This window comes from Lithobates pipiens, unplaced genomic scaffold (genome assembly GCF_037356315.1).
Source record: "Lithobates pipiens isolate NorthernLeopardFrog02 unplaced genomic scaffold, aLitPip1_a1.2 Scaffold_10, whole genome shotgun sequence".
Lineage (NCBI taxonomy): Eukaryota > Metazoa > Chordata > Amphibia > Anura > Ranidae > Lithobates > Lithobates pipiens.
The window spans coordinates 73,059,405-73,076,608 of NW_027507686.1; positions in this window are offsets into that span (position 1 = coordinate 73,059,405).

A 17,204-nucleotide genomic window follows, 5' to 3' on the forward strand; every position below is an offset into this window, starting at 1 on the left:
AGACTGTAACGCACTCAGGCCTATGTACCGTAGCACCCTATACCAAGTTACCAGTCCTTATAAAAACTTTTGTGGACCAAGCAGGTTGTGTGTTAGTGTTTAGCAGACTGTGCGTCAGTCCCTATACCGCTGAAGGACTGCTGCAGTATAGGGCAGCGGTCAGCAGTGGTGCACGTCAACCCTATCTATTGTGGACCGATAGCGGTCCTTACAGAACAGCAGACTGTACCGCACTCAAGCCTATGTACCGTAGCACCCTATACCAAGTTACCAGTCCTTATAAGAACTTTTGTGGACCAAGCAGGTTGTGTATTAGTGTTTAGCAGACTGTACGTCAGTCCCTATACCGCTGAAGGACTGCTGCAGTATAGGGCAGCGGTCAGCAGTGGTGCACGTCAACCCTATCTATTGTGGACCGATAGCGGTCCTTACAGAACAGCAGACTGTACCGCACTCAAGCCTATGTACCGTAGCACCCTATACCAAGTTACCAGTCCTTATAAGAACTTTTGTGGACCAAGCAGGTTGTGTGTTAGTGATTAGCAGACTGTACGTCAGTCCCTATACCAATGAAGGACTGCTGCAGTATAGGGCAGCGGTCAGCAGTAGTGCACGGCAACCCTATGTATTGTGGACCGATAGCGGTCCTTACAGAACAGCAGACTGTAACGCACTCAGGCCTATGTACCGTAGCACCCTATACCAAGTTACCAGTCCTTATAAGAACTTTTGTGGACCAAGCAGGTTGTGTGTTAGTGATTAGCAGACTGTACGTCAGTCCCTATACCAATGAAGGACTGCTGCAGTATAGGGCAGCGGTCAGCAGTAGTGCACGGCAACCCTATGTATTGTGGACCGATAGCGGTCCTTACAGAACAGCAGACTGTACTGCACTCAGGCCTATGTACCGTAGCACCCTATACCAAGTTACCAGTCCTTATAAAAACTTTTGTGGACCAAGCAGGTTGTGTGTTAGTGTTTAGCAGACTGTGCGTCAGTCCCTATACCGCTGAAGGACTGCTGCAGTATAGGGCAGCGGTCAGCAGTAGTGCACGGCAACCCTATGTATTGTGGACCGATAGCGGTCCTTACAGAACAGCAGACTGTAACGCACTCAGGCCTATGTACCGTAGCACCCTATACCAAGTTACCAGTCCTTATAAGAACTTTTGTGGACCAAGCAGGTTGTGTGTTAGTGATTAGCAGACTGTACGTCAGTCCCTATACCAATGAAGGACTGCTGCAGTATAGGGCAGCGGTCAGCAGTAGTGCACGGCAACCCTATGTATTGTGGACCGATAGCGGTCCTTACAGAACAGCAGACTGTACCGCACCCAAGCCTATGTACCGTAGCACCCTAGACAGACCAAGTTACCAGTCCTGATAAAGAGCTTTGTGGAACAAGTGAGTTGTGAATGATTAGCAGACTGCAGCAGAAGGGCAGCAGTCAAGTATAATATTCTTTCTATATTTGGAAGAAAGAATATTATACGTGTACAAGCCTATTACCGTACCACTGATACCAGTCCTGAAAAGAACCTTTGTGGAACTAATAGTAACAGCAAGTCTTTAAAATTATCCTCACTGCCTGACACACTGCTTCCTGCCTGTCCCTATACAAATTGGCAAAAAAGAGTAGGCTGGAACGATTAGCTGGAACAGCTCTTTTGTGGACCTGATAGTAACAGCTAATGATGATGATGATGATGATGATGAAGAAAGACTAATCTGGCTGAGCTGTCCCTAAAATAGCAGCATACAGCGCTCTGTCCCTTTATCTAAACTGACAAAAGAAACTCAGGCTGCTGACCTAACACCTATACCAGTCCTGAAAAGAACTTTTGTGTACCAAATAGCTAGCGTTTTCTCTGTCCCTACTCCACACAGGATCCTTTCCCTACAGTGACAGAAGAAAGAATGTAAAATGGCCACCGGATCGGGTGTATTTATAGGTTAGGGGGAATGTCCAAGTGTCCATGAGCTGTCATGTCTCAATTGGTTGTCCTGTAACACATGATAAACGTGTCACGAAAGGTTAAAGTTCTTGTATACATTAAACACGTAAGTCCGCCGGGGCGAACGACGGAAAAAGGCGTTCGAACCCGCGGACGGCGAAAGTCGGAAATTCGCCGCGAAACGACCGCCGGGCGAACCGTTCGGCCATCACTAACCGGGAATAACTACAAAAAAATTAAATACTCGGGTCTTCAGGGAGTGTGTACTGCACTGGGCTCACAGAAGCTGATTCCTACGTCAGCCTCCTCCAACAGAGGCAATAAGGTGGCTGGATTCAAATGTACACATTTCTCATTATTAGATTTGTACATAAACAAACAAAACAAATTCATATTTTGAACCTTTCATTAGACAAACATTTAGTTAGCAATATATTTGCTGTGCAGAATGTCAGACCATCAAAATTTAAATATTTGACCAAAATAATGTCTGTAACTTTGTCTAATAGCACCTTCTGATATATTGGGGTGAACCCTTCATTACTGGGTCCAGCTTGCATAAACATAACAATGGCTTGTTTTCTATCATGCTGTTTGTGTAAGAACTCCAGTTTCATGTTACAGAAAGACAACTTTTTCCTGGAAATATTATAATAATTCATAACAATACCCTGCGGTCATGCAGAGATGTCCATAAATCCAAAATATTATTCTACTTATACCCACTGCACTTACAAGGAAAAGGGGCACAGCATTTCACAATCCACACATTCTGCTTTGGATTTCAAAAATAAGAATACATAAAAACAAAAGGACCAACAATATGTATGATGGACCAGAAAGCACTCGGCCATCAAAAACTATAAAACAACTGGCTGCAGGCAGCATCTATCCTAACAGGGTGTGTGGACTTAATGTGATGGGTCTGTTATATTTACATTTTATTTATTATTACTCTCACATCATGGACCGCACATCAAGTTATTATCAGACTTGCCTTGTATACGGCTGGAGGGTATGTGTCTCTGGGACTGACCTGTGAAAAATGTTCTGGCTTGACCACGCAGTTGTTACTCTTAGGATAGGATGTATTTGCATTGCTGTTGATTCTCTCTTTCGTGTGTTGCTATGTCGATGCGTATTCCTGGGCTAAGGAGAGACAGGGATCTAACCTGACGTCAACACTAACCTATTTCCATATTAGTACTGTACATATATTTTAGATAGATAGCGAGGAACCAAGGTTGTTGCTTAGGCCTGCCTTTAAAATTGTTGTACATAGATATTTTTGATGATAAAACGATAATTCTCCCGCTCTACAAGAATCTGGTCCGGCCGTACCTGGAGTATGCTGTCCAGTTCTGGGCACCAGTCCTCAGGAAGGATGTGCTGGAAATTGAGGGAGTACAGAGAAGGGCAACAAAGCTAATAAAGGGTCTGCAGGATATTAGTTATGAGGAAAGGTTGCAAGCACTGAACTAATTCTTTCTGGAGAAGAGACACTTGAGAGGGGATATGATTTCAATATACAAATACCATACTGGTGACCCCACAATATGGATTAAACTTTTTTGCAAAAGGGAGTTTAACAAGACTCATGGCCACTCATTAAAATTAGAAGAAAAGAGGTTTAACCTTGAACGACGTAGAGGGTTCTTTACTGTAAGAACGGCAGTGGTACTAGATACGAGAATGGCAATGCAAGGCCAGGTTATAGGTATATGGGGTATCTCAGCCAATGGTCAGGGGTTTTCTTGGATCCCTTGGCCTGCTGGGAGAGCCTATATATTTGGGTGAGGTCAGGTGATCGTTTTTTTGTGCCACCTGGACTGCTGTCTGGGTGGAAGTGTGTTGTATTGCCTGGGCTGCTAGGCCAGAGATGGGGCCTATCCCAGGCACATTTGGCTGCTAGGCTTTCTGAGGGCCTATCCAGAACCAAGAGAGTAGGGATGAGCCGAACACCCCCCGGTTCGGTTCGCACCAGAACTTGCGAACGACCCCCGCGTTCGGTACGAACGTTAGAACCCCATTGAACTCTATGGGACTCGAACGTTCGAAATTAAAAGTGTTAATTTTAACGGCTAATATGCAAGATACTGTCCTAAAAAGGGTTTGGGGACCTGCCTCCTGCCTCAGGGGACATGGGTCACTGCAAAAAAAAGTTTTAAAAACTGCCGTTTTGGCGGGAGCTTTGATTTTAATGACGATTAAAGTGAAAAAAAAAAGCGAAATATTCCTTTAAATATGGTGCCTGGGGGGTGTCTGTAGTATGCCTGTGAAGTGCCACGTGTTTCCCGTGTTTAGAACAGTCCCTGCACAAAATGACATTAAACGGAAATAACACCATTTAAACTGCTTGCGGTTTTAATGTTATATCTGGTTCCTGCAATATGGTTGAAAATTATTGAGAAACATGGCATGGGTAGCCCTCCCTGCCCATTACCAGCCTATTTGGGTCTTGTACGCATATTAAGGGGAACCCCGTACCCATATTAAAAAAAGGAAATGCGTGTGGCCCCCAGGCCCTATATACTCAGAACAGCAGTATACAGGCGGTGCAAACAAGACAGGGACTGTGTAGGTTTGTTGTGTTAAGTTGAATCTGTTTGTCATTTTCAACCGGTACATTTTTAAAGTGTAGCTCCAATCAAAAAAACGATTTTTAAGCTTTTTGGAAAACATAGGGAAGGGTTATCACCCCTGTATAATTTGTTTTGTCGTCCATCTTTTTTCATCTCACTTGCTGCTGTCTCCTTGCGTTTGCAAGTAGGAGATGTTTGTAAGTTGGATGTTTGAAAGTAGGGGCCTGCCCTATATTATAGCGGTATGTACTGGGTACAGAGCACGCAGATAGCACACACTATCTCCTAACACTACTGACTGCAAGCTCTATTATTAACCACTTGACCACTGGGCACTTAAACACTCTTAATAACCAGACCAATTTTCAGCTTTCGGTGCCCTCACATTTTGAATGACAAATACTCAGTCATGCAGCACTGGACCTATAGGAAATGTTTGTCCTTTTTTCACACAAATAGAGCTTTCTTTTGGTGGTATTTAATCACTGCTGGGTTTTTTATTTTTTGTGCTATAAAAGAAAAAAAGACCGAAAATTCTGCGAAAAAAATAATTTTTCTTCGTTTCTGTTATAAAATTTAGCAGATTAGTCATTTTTTCTTCATAAATTTTGGCCAAAATTCATACTACTACATATCTTTGGTAAAAATAAGTACAAATTGGTGGATATTATTTGGTCTTTGTGAAAGTTATAGAGTCCACAAGCTATGGTGCCAATATCTGAAAATTGATCACACCTGAAGTACTGACGGCCTATTTCCTTTTTTTTTTTTTTTTCACAAAATTGTCATATTATCAGGTTATTTCACACACACAGCATATGCATACCCCAAATTACACCCCAAAACACATTCTGCTATTACTCCCGAGTACGGCGATACCACATGTGTGAGACTTTTACACAGCGTGGCCACATACAGAGGCCCAACATGCAGGGAGCGCCATCAGGCGTTCTGGAGCACCCAGGCCAATTCTGACATTTCTCTCCTACATGTAAAAATCATCATTTATTTGCTAGAAAATTACAGAGAACCCCAAAACATTATATATATATATTTTTTTTTAGCAAAGACCCTGGAGAATACAATGGTGGTCGTTGAAAATTTTTATCTCACACGGTATTTGCACAGCAATTTTTCAAACGCGTTTTTTTGGGGGAAAAAACAGTTTTGTGCTTAAAGAGGAGCTGCACAAAAAAAAAAAATATTAAAAGCCAGCAGCTACTAATATTGCAGCTGCTGACTTTTAATAATATCACACTTACCTGTCCCAGGTTCCAGCGATGTCGGCGGCAGATGACGAGCGATCGCTCGTCTCGCTGCAGCCACCGCCGCCATCCTCTGTCAGGGAATCGGGAAGTGAAGCAAGAGGGCTTCACTGCCCGGTTCCCTACTGCGCATGCGCGAGTCGCGCTGCGCTGGTTCCCCGCTGTGTCTCTGGAAACTGTGTGTTTCCCAGAACACAACGGGGGGGGGGGGGGGAGCCATGCGGCGGTGGGCGGAGCCATGCGGCGGTCTGGCCGGAAGTGGGTGCAGTTACCTGGATTATCCAGGTAACTGCACCCCCCTCCCCCCGAAAGGTGCCGATTGTGGCACCGGAGGGGGGGAGGGATAATACTAGCGGAACTTCCCCTTTAGGGTGAAGAACCGCTTTAAAAAACAAACAAAAAAACAGTAAAGTTAGCCCAATGTTTGCATAAAGTGAAAGATGAAGTTATGCTGAGTAAATAGATATCAAACATGTCACTCTTCAAAATTGCACATGCCCGTGGAATGGCGCCAAACGTCGCTACTTAAAAAATCCCCATAGGCGACGCTTTACATTTTTTTTTTACTGGTTACATGTTTTGAGTTGCAGAGGAGGTCTAGGACTAGAATTATTGCTCTCGCTCTAACATTCTCCGCGATACCTCACATGTGTGGCACATGCGAGCACATGGGGACATGGGCGCTTTAATTTTTATTTTATTTTTTTATTGTTCATTTTACTTTATTTATTTTAGTTTGACATTTTTTTCCCCAAAAATATATTTTTGATCACTTTTATTCCTATTACAAGAAATGTAAACATCCCTTGTAATAGGAATATGGGGTGACAGGTCCTCTTTACAGTGAAATCTGGGGGGTCAATATGACCCCACATCTCACCTCTAGGCTGGGAAGCCTGAAATAAAAAATAAAAAAAGATTCTGGCTTTGATCGTACTGGCGAGTTGGTAGAAGCACCGGAGGGCGGTGAGGGGTGGGGGGCATCTATGGCTGGGTATTTCAGGGTATCACCGAGTATGGTTGGGTATCTCTGAGTATGGCTGGGTATGGCAATTTATGGCAGGGTATTACAGAGTATTGGTGGGGTATTGGCGGGGTACTACAGAGTAATAGCAGGGTACTGCAGAGTATTGGGGGGTACTACAGAGTAATGGCAGGGTACTGCAGAGTATTGGGGGTACTGCAGAGTAATGGCGGGTACTGCAGAGTAATGGCGGGTACTGCAGAGTATTGGGGGGTACTGCAGAGTAATGGGGGTTACTGCAGAGTAATGGGGGTTACTGCAGAGTAATGGGGGGTACTGCAGAGTAATGGCAGGGTACTGCAGAGTAATGGGGGGTACTGCACTGCAGAGTAATGGCAGGGTACTGCAGAGTAATGGCGGGGTACTGCACTGCAGAGTAATGGCGGGGTACTGCAGAGTAATGGCGGGGTACTGCAGAGTAATGGCAGGGTACTGCAGAGTATGCACTGGTATTGCAGAGTATTGGCAGGGAATTGAGGGGTTAAATTCGGTGAGCAGCGATGTGGGCACTGCAGATGCAGCCCACATCGCTGCTGACACCGATCTCTTTCCCCTCCGCTGTACCGATCGGTACAGAGAGGGGAGGGAGGAACCGGCGTCATGTTATGACGCCGGTTTGTTTCCAAGTGATCACTCCGTCATTTGACGGAGCAATCACGTGGTAAACGGCCGCTATGAGCGGCCGTTTACTGTGATCCGTGATGCGCCGGGTCCTGTGGACCCGGCGGTCACGGATGCTCTCGAGTGCGCGCACCTCGGGGCACGCAAGAGCAGAATTCTGGAAGGCCGTTAATTAACGGCCTCTCAGAGTTAAACAACCGCCCTGAAGCCGTTAATCGGCAATGGGCAGTTGTTAAGTGGTTAAAGCTAGATCATTAGCTATATAGGTGAGGTGAATATAGTGGTGTATACTGCAGTCAGGGCACAGACAACAACCACTACACAGCAGCAAGATAGGAAATCAGCCAAAAACGATCGGTGTGTACTGTGTTGAAGGTACACAGAACACCCACTGCTTCAGATGCTAAGTAACACACTACACGAGGCCGCCTCAAAGGCGGCCTTATATAGTGTGGGGCGTGCACTACACAGCCTGAGCTATGATTGGCCACAGGCAGGATGCCTGTGGCCAATCATGGCTCTCCTCGCTGCCGGCGCTGCGATTGGCCAAGCATGCGGGGTCACAGTGCATGCTTGGCCAATCATGGGGCAGCAATGCACTGCGCCACCGCAGTGCATTGTGGTCCGCGCGCGCGTCACTCGAATTTTGACGCGAACGGCCCAAACGTTCGGAATTCGCCGAACGGCCGAACAGCCAATGTTCGAGTCGAACGTACGTTCGACTCGAACACGAAGCTCATCCCTACAAGAGAGCAACTCAAGGTTGGGACTGTGGCTTGCAGTCCAACCAAAAGTGACGGTTCTGTCAGCCGGAGAACCTGTTGTGGTCGGAGGTAGAGGAGTAGCTATCACCAGTAAAGGACTATCCGCTTTATTACCAGGGACCACTGTAAGTAACTGAAGCAAGTACCAGAGCAGTATTCTCCCCAACTGGGGATGTTGAAGAATCAGGAAACTTCAGTGGTAATCAAGCCAGGGACCTAGCCAGTGGAGGTGACGCTTGCAGAGCAGCCTTGTGTGTCAAGCTAGGGACCGAGCAGGCCATCATGGGTGAAGCTTGAGAGTTATTTCGAGTTCCAAGCTAGGGACCCAGCAGAGAAGTGGGGGTGGCACTTGAGGAAGATACCACCGTGAGATTGAAGGAGCTCAAGGGATTCAGTGACAGTGAATCTGTGGGTCTAGTGAGAGATCGAGAGCTCAGTGTATTGCAGAAATACAAGGGGTAATTATAGTGAAAGTGAAGGAACTATTAAAGAGGAAGTAAACCCTGATGAGTTTACTTCCTCTTTCATTCCCTGCAAAGGCAAAGCATAATGGACTACTATGCATCGCATAGTAGCCCATTATGTGTCACTTACCTGACACAGGAGCCAGCAAAGTTGCCCCTGTCCCCTGTAGTCCGCCGCATCCATCTTGTTGGTGGGGTCTCGCAGCTCCGCCGCTGTCATTTGGCGAAGCCGCGATGACGTCACTCCCGCGCATGCGCACGGAAGCCGACACGCGTGGCAGCTCCGTCGCTGAGAATGCCGCGCTCAGTGCGCCTGCGCGCCGCTGTCTACCAGGATTGCACCAATATTTCACCGGGTGAAGTTCGTATCTGGTGAGTTTAACCCCCTGAGGGGATACGAACTTCACGCGGTGAAATATTGGTGCAATCCTGGTGGATGGAGTAGTTACAGCACTTTTTGATGAACATTATTATCACCCTACAGCGTTGATTATACCATCATTGTCACCCTTTCTGCACAATCTCCTTTTGGATCTTTTATGCTGTTATTTGGGACTTTAAATTTTTTTTATTGTTTAGCGCTGTGTTAGTACTGATATTTTCAGGATATGAACTGATTTTTATTTGTGTACTATTTGTTTTATATAGGAATGTATGACTTAATATTTTCAGGTTTATGTGTATGCGAGCAGAGGTTTTCACTGGAAAATATCAGGATGAGATTACCTTTTAGAAATACAGAACTGTCTCCTATCTCGTGGGAACCATTGAACGTCCCCAGGTGTTAGGTCAATTTTCTTTTGTGTTCCCAATCATCTTTGCAGACATTGAGGCTCCATCTCCCCAGGGGACATTAACATGCTAATGTCAGGACTGTTTGGGCTGAAGGATCAAAGGAGGTGGTTCATTAATTAATAGACGGAGTGGCACCGGACGTTCAGACCTGAAACATGGACATTTCCGGGAGCTTCAGAATTAGCCAATCAGAGTCTGAGCCACCCTGAACCAATCGACATTAAGACTTCAGAATCAGCCAATCAGAGGTTGATGTAAACTCAGAGCCAATGGGTGCGTTCCACCTTCTGATTGGCCGAGAATGCATGTAAAATAGGGCGAGAGTTAGCTGATGGCCTGTTCAGTTCCAGACCATCAGGGCGACAGGATGTCCGTGTAACGTATACTTGCTTCTATTTCTTTACTAGGACTTATCTTGAAATATTGATAAATATATTGAAAGTGTATGTCTATTGTAACCATATGACCTAAATTATCTTTGCAGCCTAAGCAACACAGTACTTGTAACATCACTTGAGTTATATGATAAGTTCTAATTATTCTAAAGTTTATTTTCTGCATAAATAAATGTAATTGTTTATCTTTTCGCACTGTTATCGTTCATTTTTATTCTTATATAGACAAAGGTTTAATCGCTTATCTCTTGTATCGTTAATCATTTAAGTGAGATATAAAAATAGCCAATACAATGTACACACAGTATACACAGACATGTTTCTTTTGGCTGGGAAGGTACCGGAGAAGTGGGGCAGCTATAATCTCAGGATTTTTAGACCAAAAGGATGTCGGTAAGGGACATTTCAGAGATAGATGTACAAAAAAAACACAGATTTTTACATACTGTCCCTGGTTTTACTGAGGCTGGCAACCCTGATGTGGCAGTGCCCGAGTGGCCAAATGGTCAGTCCGCCCCTGCTACTCTGTAGTGATGGACGAACTTCCGATGGGATGTTTCGCGAACGCGTACCGCGAACACGGCCAATAGTTCGCGAACCGGAACGTTCGCGGCGGGCTCCATTGACTTCAATGGGAGGCGAACTTTGCAAACCTACAGGTCAAATTTGCAGCCACAAAATAATTAATAGCTGTGCAAACATAGTCCCACCACATGGCCAATGACATAACACATGTATGAGGTGAATCTGGGATCGACAACTACAAGCATTCTTTTTTTATATGGGAAATTGTTGTGACAATTCAGGACTGTGGAGCGCATGAAGGCAATGGAGGAGAGGGAAGGTCAGGGTAGCAAAGAAGAGGGTGCAGGAGATGATCACCAGCAGCCTGACATACAGCAATGACACCTGCAATTGTGATAGAGTCATCTGACACCAGCACCGTGATAGAGAGCACTGACATCAGCAGCGTGACATACAGCAATGACACCTGCACCGTGATAGAGTGATCTGACAACAGCACCGTGGTAGAGAGCACTGACATCAGCAGCATGACATACAGCAATGACACCTGCACCGTGATAGAGTGATCTGACACCAGCACCGTGATAGAGAGCACTGACATCAGCAGCGTGACATTAAGCACTAACACCAGCACCGTGATATACAGCACTTACAGCAGCACCGTGATAGAGAGTACTGACATCAGCACCGTGATATACAGCACTGACACCTGCACCGTAAGCATGCCCCACGAGGAAGTCAGCATAGCACAGGGATGGTGGGAGCCCCTCATAATGAGCATAGCACAGGGATGGTGGGAGTCCCTCATAATGAGCATAGCACAGGGATGGTGGGAGCCCCTCATAATATGCACAGCAGAGGTACAGCCCCAGGAGGAAGTCAGCACAGCACAGGGATGGTGGGAGCCCCTCATAATAAGCAGCCCCAGGAGGATGTCAGCATAGCACAGGGATGGTGGGAGCCCCTCATAATAAGCAGCCCCGGGAGGATGTCAGCATAGCACAGGGATGGTGGGAGCCCCTCATAATAAGCAGCCCCAGGAGGAAGTCAGCACAGCACAGGGATGGTGGCAGCCCCTCATAATAAGCAGCTCCAGGAGGAAGTCAGCACAGCACAGGGATGGTGGGAGCCCCTCATAATAAGCATAGCACAGGGATGGTGGGAGCCCCTCATAATATGCACAGCAGAGGTACAGCCCCAGGAGGAAGTCAGCACAGCACAGGGATGGTGGGAGCCCCTCATAATAAGCAGCCCCAGTAGAAATATGACACCGCTCAACCTCTTCAAAGAGGAGGGTACGGGCATATAGTACGGTGTGCTTTTTTTGGACAAGGAGGTGAGCCAAATGAAGAAAGAAGGTCTGTGTGCTCGATTTAAAAAATTGTTTATAGACATATACATGGTCTACTGGTCACATGTGTTGAATTCCTCCGAGATCCATGCCTCATTCATTTTTAGAAATGTGAGGTAGTTAACACTGTCGTGAGCTAGGCGAGTACGCTTATCGGTCACGATCCCCCCTGCTGCGCTGAACGTCCTTTCGGACAGGACACTGGACAAGGGGCAAGCCAACAGTTCGATTGCAAATTGGGCAAGCTCTGGCCAGAGGTCAAGCCTGCCCACCCAGTAGTCCAGGGGTTCATCACTCCTCAGAGCATCCACATCGGCCATTAACCCAATGTAGTCGGACACCTGACGGTCTAGGCGTTCCCTGATGCTGGATCCAGATGACACCTGTCGATGGGTCGGCTGAAAGAATGACCTCATATCCGAAGTCACCAACACATCTTCAAACCAGCCTCTTCTTGCAGGCGCTGTTGGATTGGTACCCGCAAGAGTAGCCCCCCCTGGGAATTCATCCAGCATTGCGACTTCCTCATCTTCCCGCACCTGCTCCTCCAGAGCTTGATCAATGACACGCCGCAATGCACGCTCCATAAAGAAGGCATAAGGTACCATGTCACTGATGGCGCCATGGCTGCGACTGACCAGTTTGGTGATCTCCTCAAATGGCCGCAGAAGTCTGCATGCGTCGCGCATGAGCAGCCACTGGCGCGGTGAAAAAAAACCCAGCTCCCCAGAACCTGTTCTGCCGCAGAGTTCAAACAGGTAGACGTTAACTGCACGTTTCTGCTGGAGCAGTCTACCAAGCATATAGAAGGTTGAGTTCCATCGCGTCGGGCAATCGCAAATAAGACGTCTGACCGGCAGATTGTGTCACCGCTGAATGTCAGCAAGGCGAGCCATGGCCGTGTAAGATCTTCTGAAATGGGCCGAGATTTTCCTTGCCTGCCACAAGATGTCCTGGACCCCAGGGTATTTGACAACGAATCGCTGCACGACCAATTTAAGATGTGTGCCATGCATGGCACGTGCGTCATTTTGCCCTGTTTCAATGCGCTAAGCAGATTGGCACCGTTGTCACACACCACTTTACCAACTGTCAAATTGAGCGGTGTTAGCCACTGATCTGCCTGTGAACGCAAAGCTGAAAGGAGTGCCGGGCCAGTGTGGCTCTTGGCTTCCAGGCACAACAGACGCAGCACGGCATGGCAACATCTCACCTGGCATGTCAAATAGGTTCTGGGGAGCTTGGGTGGCGCAGCGGAAGAGACGCTAGCAGCGGAAAAGGAGGAGTCAGCCGAGGAGGAGAGGGAGGAGGATGGAGTAGGAGGAGAAGAAGAGCCAGGCCTGCATGCAATCCGTGGCGGTAAAACCAAATCTACACGGGTGCCACGGGTTACATGCTTGATGGCCGTCAGAAGGTTCACCCAGTGGGCAGTAAAAGTGATATACCTTCCCTGCCCGTGTTTGCTAGACCACGTGTCTGTGGTCAGATGTATCTTGGCACCGACACTGTGTGCCAGAAATACATTCACTTGCCGCTGAACATGGCCATATAGCTCTGGGATGCCCTTCTCTGAGAAATACTTCCTTCCTGGGACCTTCCATTGTGGTGTTCCAATGGCCACAAATTTTTCGAAAGACCTCTGAGTCCACCAGTTTATATGGCAGTAGTTGGCGGGCTATCAGTTCTGACAAGCCAGCCGTCAACCGTTGGGCAAGAGGGTTATCCGGCGTCATCATTTTTTTACGCTCGAACATTAGGCCCACGGAAGCCTGCCTTTTTGCAGAAAAACGTGAGCTTGGCATGATGGAAGGTGGAGTGGAGGACAATTGGGAGGAGAGAGGAGAAGGAGAAGTAGAAGACGAGGTTGGACGGTGAGAGCCTGGAGTGTGGCTTTGTGTGTTCCGTTGCTCCCACTGGGCTCGTGATGGCTGCTCATGTGCCTTCTTAAGGCGGTCGTCACTAGGTGAGTGTTGGGCTTACCGTGACTAATGCGTTGACTGCAAAGATTGCAGATGGCAACGCTATTGTCAGCAGTGGACACGTTAAAAAAAGCCCACACTGCGGAGCCATGTGCCGTTGTCCTGGGAGTGCCAGATGTGACCTGATACATTTGCAGTCTGCTTCGTCCCTCCTGTGCAATGTAAGTTATTCCTGCTTCTCCTCCCTATCTGCTGGTCCATATCTCCCTCTGAACTCCCCTCCTCTTCCTCTCTTGTGGGCACCCACGTGACATCACTAGACACATCATCATCAACGTCACCTTCCCGACCGCTATAAGTAGAGATTTCGGAGTAGGCAGCAACACCGGGGACCAACCTCCTCCTTGGGTTGATCTGGGTACTGTCGTCAGACTGCTGAGTAGCGGTTGTTGCTACTTCCTCTTCCTGATCCAATACCAAGAGTGGCTGCGCATCAGAAATGTCTTGATATGGATCGGAAAATAATTCCTGTGACTCATGCGGAAGGTATGTGGTGGAGGTGGTGTTGTTGGTGGTAGTGTCTTTGGGGGTGCACATAGCAGAGAGTGAAGAAGAGGGTGCAGATCGATAGGATGAGGAGGGTGCAGAACAGTAAGGCTGAGTGAGCCACTCAACCAAGTCTGGTGCGTCCTTTAAAGTAATTGAACACACCTTCTGCAACTTCCCACTTTGGCTCAAGCCTGTTGCTCCTGCCCTACCCCGACCACCCCTGCGGAAGGGCCTGCCTCTTCCTCTGCCTGTCATTTTTTAAATGACCCTGTGACAAAACTCTCCGTCCCTATACTGATGAAGGACTGCTGCAGTATAGGGCAGCAGTCAGCGCAACAAGTAGGTTGTGTGTGACTGATTAGTGAGACTGTACGTCAGTCCCTATACTGATGAAGGACTGCTGCAGTATAGGGCAGCGGTCAGCAGTAGTGCACCTCAACCCTATGTATTGTGGACCTATACCAGTCCTTATAGAATAGCAGACTGTACCTCACTCAACCCTATGTACTGTAGCACCCTACACCAGGTTACCAGTCCTCATAAGGACCTTTGTGGAACAAGTAGGTTGTGTGTGACTGATTAGCAGACTGTACGTCAGTCCCTATACTGATGAAGGACTGCTGCAGTATAGGGCAGCGGTCAGCAGTAGTGCACCTCAACCCTATGTATTGTGGACCTATATCAGTCCTTACAGAATAGCAGACTGTACCTCACTCAACCCTATGTACTGTAGCACCCTACACCAGGTTACCAGTCCTTATAAGGACCTTTGTGGAATAAGTAGGTTGTGTGTGACTGATTAGCAGACTGTACGTCAGTCCCTATACTGATGAAGGACTGCTGCACTGGACTCGGGCAAGGTGAGTAATTTGTAAGGCTGTTCACTATCATAAGGTAGCAAGTTTCCAATTTTGTATAGAGTGATGTATGGGTAGAATAACTACAGAGGTTGAGGATGCTCTAAAATGGGTGTCTTAAGCTACCGATAAATCTTATATGTTGGACAGCCATGCATGATGGAAGAGAGACAATGTACAGAACACCTAGCAATTGGCCCCTTTTGAGGAAAGCAATAGCAATTGGGCACATAGAAGCTGACACGGCTTCATAACTCCTTCCCCTGAGCAAACCTTTAACAATGGATGTCTGCATGATTGGGTAGTGCCTACAGCCACAGAACTGTTCCCTGGTTTGACCTGATATAGATGGGTCAGATTTGTTCTTTGGTGCCTGTAGTTGCCTTTAGGCTCAACTGACAGTTGGGATTTAGGTGTACTGAGATAGGGAAATTATCTATGAAAATATGTTGTATGATAAAACTGATCTAAGAAGCCAGGTGTTCCCTGGATTCTGATAGCTCCAGTCAAAGGCTCATTTTTTTTTTTTTTAGTTGCCATTTTGGGCCATATATCTATGCCAAAGGGACTGCAATATATACATATATTTGTCACCCATTGCTGGAGTGCCTTTGAACAGTAAAGTAGACTCCTACTATCCTTTACAATCTGTCATCTTGCCTTCGTTTTGTTCTGCAGTTGCCATGGTTCTGCAAGGTTGATCCTTTATACCACCAGCCATTTGATGGTTTGACAGTTTGGTTGAAAGAACATGCAACTGTGGCAGATATCATTTACAGCATTTCTTTAATGTAACTGTTTTGGGAAACTGGTAAATTGATGTATTTATATCCTCTTTAACTATAAGACTGATCACACATTTTCATTTTTCATTTTTGCAACCTTTGGCATCACTAGTGATAAGTTGTTTTCAAGCTGGTGAAACTCATTACAGTACGATTGAAGAATCTCCTTTAGATTAACCTACGAATATACATTGAATGGATAGTTATAGGCAGGTCCTCACTGTACAAAAGTAGTCGATGTATCTAAATTTAAATTTCCAGTCAGATTGTAATTGTAATGTGTGGTGAGACCTTTGTGTTAAGCCAGACCTAGATGGTTCGAATCTTGGCCCGTTCAGCAGGGACCTGTGGTTGCAGTAAAGAAAAGCTCTCCGCCTATGGCCAGCTTAACGGGTTATGCATGGTCATTTTTTTCAATTGTACCCAAGTACCTCTATCAATTGTGAAACCTTTGGAAGATAATATAACAATGAGGACAAAATAATCGTATTTCTTTAACAAATATTTCAAAGAAACAGCACTTCTATTTCAACTGTATTACTTTTAGATGTAATTGGTAAGGTCTACTGAAGTCCATCAGAGAGATATCATGAACTAAGTTAACCAACTTTCACCCTTAAAGTGTTTAAGATGAACCATTTTTTATTCTATAGTTCACCCTGATGTAGAGCAGTAAGCTCCGCAGTGCATTTCATTTTTAAAAATATTATACAGGAATTCTATAGCGCCAACAGTTTACACAGCACTTTACAATATAAAAATGTGCTGTTTAATAGCTTACTTCAGATCGCCATTCGGTGCTCAGTTGACTGCCCACTGGTCTCCTCTCCCGATGCGATAGCAGCAGGGGGAGGTGCTGGGAAACCCCCCGCTGACGTCAGAGCAAGGGGAGGCAGTCGGTCACATGAGGTGGGATAATATACAGCATATTTTTTTTGTAGGTGACGCGCACTTGCGAGCTTGCTGTTCTATATCGGAGGGAACTGTAGGAAGAAAAAAACTTTTTTTTTTTAGAGCAGGAGTGGAGCTGATATTCAGAGAAGGGAGGGGGGAGAGGACAGAGGGAGACACAGGATAGCAGGCTGCAGATAACAGATATGTACACTGATTACAGTGTCAGAGCTCAGCAGCCTTGATATATCAGAGTCAGTGCAGAGAGGGGAGTGTAGAAACTGACAGGATCAGCCAGGTATTTCAGGTGTTACATGGGGCCAAATGACACAGCACAAGCACTGTGCTGTATAACATGCTTTAAGTCCCCATTCACATCTGAGTGTAGTCTTTTCAGGCAGAACGTTGTGCGATTTTTACCATGATTTTGCAGCCCTTTTGTACAGGTCAAAAGGTCACCAA